We start from the raw sequence: 7,156 nt of genomic DNA, 5'->3' as shown, positions 1-7,156 counted from the left end.
GGCACTGACGAGTCCCTCCCTCAGCCCCGGCAGATGGGGATCCCTTCCTCTGCCCTCTAGGGCAGGCACGAGTGCGAGGCCGGCGTTGTGAGCATGCGCTTTTGCGCCGCGTTGCATGCCGGGAGCTGTAGTCCGCACCGGCAGCGCACACGGCGCCCCCGGCCGGTGCAATGTGGGAGCTGCGCGGGACGAGGGGGGTGCCATTACAGGGGCCTCCCCTTCCGCCAGGTGTTTGGGGCCCAAGATGGCCTCTCCGTTGCCCTTGTCGCCCAGGCCTTGGCTCTCTGCTCCCCTCTAGCATGCTAATGCCGCGAGAGAGACTGGCTGGCCTCAGCAGAGCTGCCCTGTGGCGTCCCCTGTGGGGACTGTCAGTGTTGACGGAGGATAAAGCAAGCTGGGAGCTTAGCAGGTCTCCATGTTTTCCTGCTTTCTAGTGCTAATCAGGGCGAACATCCTCCACACGTGAGCTTATTAGCACTCCCTAGCCGACCCTTGAGGCCATTATTTATCCATTAGTGGTCTTTCCTTACCCCCTGTGGAGTGGGTGCTCCAACATCTGCCTCATCTGCCTTCATGCACGAATGGTGTGAGGGGACTGGGGAGCACGCACACAATCTGCTCCTCCGGTGTCCCTGTCAGGGAGAGTCAGTGTGAAAAGGAACTAGTATTTGTGGTACAGTAAAAGGTAGGCCTCATGCTCAGGAGGTGGGGTGTTCCCATGCTTTTCCAGTGTCCCTTTCAGGGACTGCAGTTTGTAAAATGAAACACTGCATGCAAATTCTGCAGTGCATCACTTTTAACTTCAGGTTTTTAAGTCATAAAAGCTGACAAGTGATTAAATACAATACACTTAGTTTGTATGTTAATAAGCTACTTGAAATTTCTTATGGTCCCCCCTCACTTTTCTGAAAGTCTGCCCTGTATTTCATGTGCCAGTCACCTGTTCAATGTGTTTACACATACTCAACATTAGATTGGGGAAAAAAAAATACCTGGCAAGCAATGATTTAATGAACTCTGTACTTGGAGAGGAATGTATTTGAAAGCTATTGATCTGAGACATTTAAAAAAACCAAAAAAACCCTTTTGCTGTGTTTATCACTTCACAAACACTGAAGTTAGACTATCAGTAGCTAAAATTTTGTCTTGGCAAAAATAGGCTTATCATCTTTAGTTATACAGTGGGCCAGATAGATAGATTTTTTTGGCCTAAAACTTAAATGTGTACCTTTTTGTTTTACTGATAATTAAAGTTTATAGAATTGGAAAGGAGCCTCTGTATTACAGTAAATAATGTTTATCTTTGGGTTCTGCTTGATGAAGCCAAGATTTGATCGTGACATTTTAAAATAATCATGAAGCTTTTCTGTATGATTTGCAGTTTCAACAGCTGTTCTTCAGAAGCTCCTGCTTCACTGATCACAGATTATAAGAGAAATAAGAAAGTAAGTTACTCTCGCAAACCCTATGTGAGAATGACTATGAAAAGTAAGTATAAGAGGTCAGTGTCAGGGTTGTAAGTAAAAAACTGTCTATCAGGTTTTTGTGGAGACCTGTGTGAACTCAGAGTATTATTTTCCAAAGAGTACTCTTACTTAATTGAAAATATAGTTTATTCAGGAGTCCAAACAGAGGAGGTTTGTCTTTTTCTAGAACTCACCTAGAAGCGCTTTCAGGTTTTTATTTCCTAGTTATGTCCATATGATTCCCAGAGTGAGATATGTTGCTGTATGACTGAATAGGCATTTGAGAGACACAGGGATTCACAGAGTAAATTTATCTCCATCTTGTAGAATTCTTGCATTAACAGGTTTTTGTGGCAGTTCTGTTTCAGCAGTCATCTTGCTGGCAGTGGGAAAATGTAATACATTGTGACAATCTTTTTGAACTTTGGCAACTGGAATAGTAGGAATGCAAACCAATTCTGTTATTAACTATGCTAAACCAACAGAGATTTTAGATTGTTTGGTGGAATCCAAATTTTATTCATTACTTTGCTCTTATGATTATACAAAGTAGAATATTGTTTTTGAAGGAGATATGAAACCTGATAAACCTGTGCTTTTGAATTTAGAGGTCAGACTAGTAAGAAGTGTGATGTAGTTAGTGGCATTATGTAGATTATACTGTTTGCTTTCATGAAAGCCCAGCTGGATTACCCAGGACAAAACTGATAGGCAACAATGAAGCAGCCGAGTACTTATGCTCTCACAAAGAAAGTTTGATCTCTTTACAAGGGGGTTGGCAATTGAAGAAAATATCTTGTTTGAATATTAAACTTCTAAAAAGAATTTATTTTATCTCTTTTAAAACTATGAACATACCACTGTCAAATACTGCTGTCAATGTTTTAAGCAAATTTGAATAGAATTTCCACTGAAAATGTATTAATTTCAGTTTAATTTCTGCTTAAAAAACTTAAAAGATTTTTCAAAATCCTAGTTACACTGACTACTACTACCATTCAAAATAAGTCTGAGTATCACCTTTCAGGTAATAGTTCTTCAGCAGCTTAGCTACTTAAAGGCTTTTGTAAAGCAATTGGATATACTTTGATGATTGTGTGCATAAAGATTGAAATAGGGTATGTAAGTGCTGTATTTGCTCTGTAAACTAAAAGCGCAGGGGCATGTGGTGGTGAGAGAAACAGGAACACAGGTAGTGCCTATTTCCATGGAAACCGTAGAGCAAACTCCTCTCCAGTCAGTCCTCTGAATGCAACTTTATCAGCTCATCCACGTGTCCATGGGGAAGTCAGCTCACTGAAGCATGCCACATGATTCCAACTGTAGGTTGTAACCAGCAAGAAGTATTACTTTGCCAGAAATAGCTGTAGAGATAAACTGAGAGGAGTTCACATGGCCTGACTGTAGGTATTTGACTTAACCAGCTAAATAGCCAGCTAATCTGCCTAGGCTCCATCTGTAATAGAGAGACAGTCCTCCTTTCACTGTACTAGCCTTGGCATATGTCAGACACTTTCCTGAGATGATTTAACTCTCTAGCCCAGCAGAATATTCTGCAGTTAAATCAGCTTATATCAGGCCCAGGATGCACCAGACTAGAGCATGTTAAAGAGCAGAAGTTTATGGCTAGGAGAAGGTGATATCCTCGTTTTGATGGTGGTAGGCTGAGCCTAGGATGTAAATTACATAGGACAAAGGCATTGTACATAGGTGCAAATGTAAGGAAGCCATAAAACTAAACAATGAGTTTGCATTGTCAGAATATCACCTCTTTTAATACACAGTTAAGTTGAATTCTATAACTAATGCAAGTTCCATTTTTGTTCATGGATAACAAAAATGCTGTAATTTGTGTCACCGCTAACTAGCCATTTACTGTCATACTGTTTTTGATAAAGAAGTGTAAGTGATTTTATTTGAGAATAATTAATGCAGTCTGAAGTTTGTACCACCAAATTGAGTCAAGTCTTTCGTATGGGATAACACATTGGAAATATGAAAAACTACTTATCTGCATTCTCCGTAATTTGAGCTTCATTTGTATGTTTGTAAAAGAATACATCGAGAGTTAGTAGTCTCTTCCTCTGCAATGTCGGCTTCAGGGGCTAAATATTGTACGTACAGCACAAACTGAAGATGTATCCACTTATTTAAGACGCTGTACAATATTTTGGGACTCTGTGTGAATATGAAACAAAAAAATGCTGCCATTAGTGAGTTTCCAAGCTGATTATCCAAACATTAGAAAAATTTAACAATAACTACATACAAGCAAGATTAAAATACTACTGTTTGTGAACAATGATAGCTTTACTAAGTCCCCATGCTATAAGTTATTCTTACCTGCTCTCTTTTTATGAAGAACTTCTATTGACCAAAATACTATGTTTTGACTTCAACCTTTTTCTGGTTAGGAGAAATACATCCTGTATCCACTACCTACTTACTTAGTCTCAGAACTATTAATCTGCACCAAAGAGGGATTCCAGCTGTATTCTAGTTTTAAGAGTTAAGAATCCTAATAAAAAGGTTGACTTTTTGATTCCTGTACTGGCAAAGGCTATGCAGCCAAATACTCTACAGCTTCATGTATGAACATCTTTAGACCTGTGTCTTCAAATCTTTTATTCTTTGCAAAGAAATGATAATATAGTTTATTTTATGAATAATTTTTTTCCTCAGTTATAGTTAATGTAACTTGCTAGGTATAGGTACATTCAGTGTTTCCAGGACTAGCAGAGTGCTGTATGAGAAAGGTAGCCAAAGTGGAATTTAAGACTTGAGGTACTTTCAATTATACATGTGTGAAAGAAAACAGTAAGCCTAGAGTGCTTGCGTCTGACTGATGCTCACATAAAAGACAAATTAATAACCTTTTTTTTTTTGCAATAAATACAGGCCCATCAGCTTCCCTGATACAGCTGTTTAGTAGATTTCTAATAGCAATAGTAGCTTCACCTCCTGCTTTTGCTCCTGTTTTCCTGGGTTTCTGAAATTTGGCAGCTTGTGCAGCTGAATATCAGTGAATCTCACCAGAAAGCTGCCAATGATCCACAGAGCTAATCTTGCCATGGGGCTGTGAATCTGACTCTTCCCACAGTGTATCAGTAGTATGGTAGATTGCCAGATGTATCATTTTTTGATGTGATGATGTTAGCAAATGTGTAAACCCTCTTTCCAGAGAGTAATACTCACCATCACAGAGTGGTATGAAACATATTTGGTCATGGGCCCACAAACCATGAGCTGTAGTGAGCACCTTCCTTACCCTATGAAGGTATACTTTTATGTATCCGTTGACCCGATCATGGGCAACAGGGACAGTTTTGAGGGAAGCAACATCTTCACTGAACTCTGGCAATGGATGATGATGGTGGACTGCTGTCTAAGGAGCTGCTTGCTGGGCTGCAGCAGGGCATAGGAGTCCTGGATCCAGTTAGGCATGAGCCTACTTTCCAGCTCTCCCTCCTCTAAATCCCTCCTGGAGTTTTTTGAGTTTTTGACCTCAACTTAAATAGGCAATAGATATGACAGATGCCTTTGTAGATGGCACAGTCAGATGTGGAGTGGAAGGAAAGATTTTACGAGGTACAACAGGACTGACTACAAGATAAGAGGGACTATAAAAACACCCACTTGCACAGGAACAGGTGCTTCCTGCTGAGCTGGATTCCTTATTGCATTCATTTTTAGGTTAAAGATTGGAGCAACAGGTGAGTTTATCCTGTTACTATCTGGAGGTTATGGTAGTGAGAATTCACCTCTGATCAGTAGCTGGGTGAAATCCCTTAGGCAGAAGCAACATGCTTTGGTGCAACTGTAACAGTTATGATACAGTGTCTGTAATGTGACATGTTATTAGGTGTCATTCATATATATACACACACACACACACACACACACCCCCCACTTGGTAACCTTTGAGCATGACAAAGTATTCTGCAACTACCAAAACTTGCTTATCAATGCAGAGATCACTCTAAACAATGACACTAAATTGGAATGTTGCTTTCTAATTGTTACAATAATATCAGTGCTCTCGCTTTACCTATTTTACTTTTAGTTTCCTGAGGAACAATAGGGAGAAAAAATAACAAAGCATATGAAATAGCATTGGTACCCACCACAGACCTGATCCTGAGGGGTTCTAGTATGACACAGCATCATTCATTTTATTTAAAGACTTGAGAAACCCTTTGGTTTATTTTAATTTTTCAATTTTTTTTTGGTCTCAATATTAGTATTGAGACAGATCCTCTTTATTTACTTTTAAAAAGCCAATTAAGTCAGTAGATGAATAGTGAGCTAAGTACACATCAGAAGGAACAGTCTGAGATTTTATTGATTTGTTGTCCTCTTGTCCTCTGTTCTTGCCAGGGCATCCACAGTTGGCTACTGCTGGAGACAAGATACCGGGTGATCTGAGGTGGCCATTCTTAGGAACTACATATATTTTATATGAGCTTCATCAGCTTCAATAATTTGAATGCCTAGGGGCCTGAATGCTGTGGGTGTAGGACACAGTCAGAACCAGATCCACAGGGAGCCTTGGGCACTATAATGTTCAGTCAAATCACAGAATCATTTAGGTTGGAAAAGACCTTTAAGATCAAGTCCAACCATTAACCTAGCACTACCAAGTTGACCATTAAACCATGTCCTTAAGCACCACGTCTATACGTCCTTTAAATACCTGCAGGGATGGTGACTTAACCACTTCCCTGGGCAGCCTTTTCCAATGTTTGACAACCCTTTCAGTGAAGAAATTTTTCCTAATACCCAATTGAAACCTTCCCTGGTGTAACTTGAGGCCATTTCCTCTTGCCCTATTTCTTGTTACTTGGGAGAAGAGACCGACACTCACCTCACTACAGCTTCCTTTCAGGTAGTTGTAGAGAGTGATAAGGTCTCCCCTCAGCCTCCTCTCCTCCAGACTAAACAACCAACCCCAGTTCCCTCAGCCACTCCTCAGAAGACTTGTGCTCTAGACCTTTCACCAGCTTTGTTACCCTTCTTTGGACACACTCCGGCACCTCAATGTCCTTCTTGTAGTGAGGGGCCCAAAACTGAACACAGTATTTGAGGTGCGGCCTCACCAGTGCCATGTACAGGGGGATGATCACTTCCCTGCTCCTGCTGGCCACACTATTTCTGATACAGGCCAGGATGCTGTTGGCCACCTTGGCCACCTGGGCACACTGCTGGCTCATGTTCAGCTGGCTGTCAACCAACACCTCCAGGTCTTTTTCCGCCAGGCAGCTCTCCAGCCACTCTTCCCCAAGCCTGTAGTGTTGCATGGGATTGTTGTAACCCAAGTGCAGGACTCGGCACTTGGCCTTGTTAAACCTCATACAGTTGGCCTTGGCCCATCGATCCAGCCTGTCCAGATCCCTCTGCAGAGCCCTCCTACCCTCCAGCAGATCAACACTCCTGCCCAACTTGCATCTGCAAAATTACTGAGGGTGCACTCAATCCTCTCGTCCAGATCATTGATAAAGATAAGAAGCAGAACTGGCCCCAATACTGAGCCCTGGGCAACACCGCTTGTAACTGGCCACCAACTGGATTGAACTCTGTTCACCACAACTCTTTGGGCCCGACCATCCAGCCAGTTTTTCATGCAGCGAAGAGTACACCTGTCCAAGCCATAAGCAGCCAGTTTCTCCAGGAGAATCCTGTGGGAAACGGTG

This window comes from Phaethon lepturus, unplaced genomic scaffold (assembly GCF_000687285.1).
Source record: "Phaethon lepturus isolate BGI_N335 unplaced genomic scaffold, ASM68728v1 scaffold17658, whole genome shotgun sequence".
NCBI classification, from domain to species: Eukaryota; Metazoa; Chordata; class Aves; order Phaethontiformes; family Phaethontidae; genus Phaethon; species Phaethon lepturus.
Note: the sequence above shows the minus strand (reverse complement) of the source record.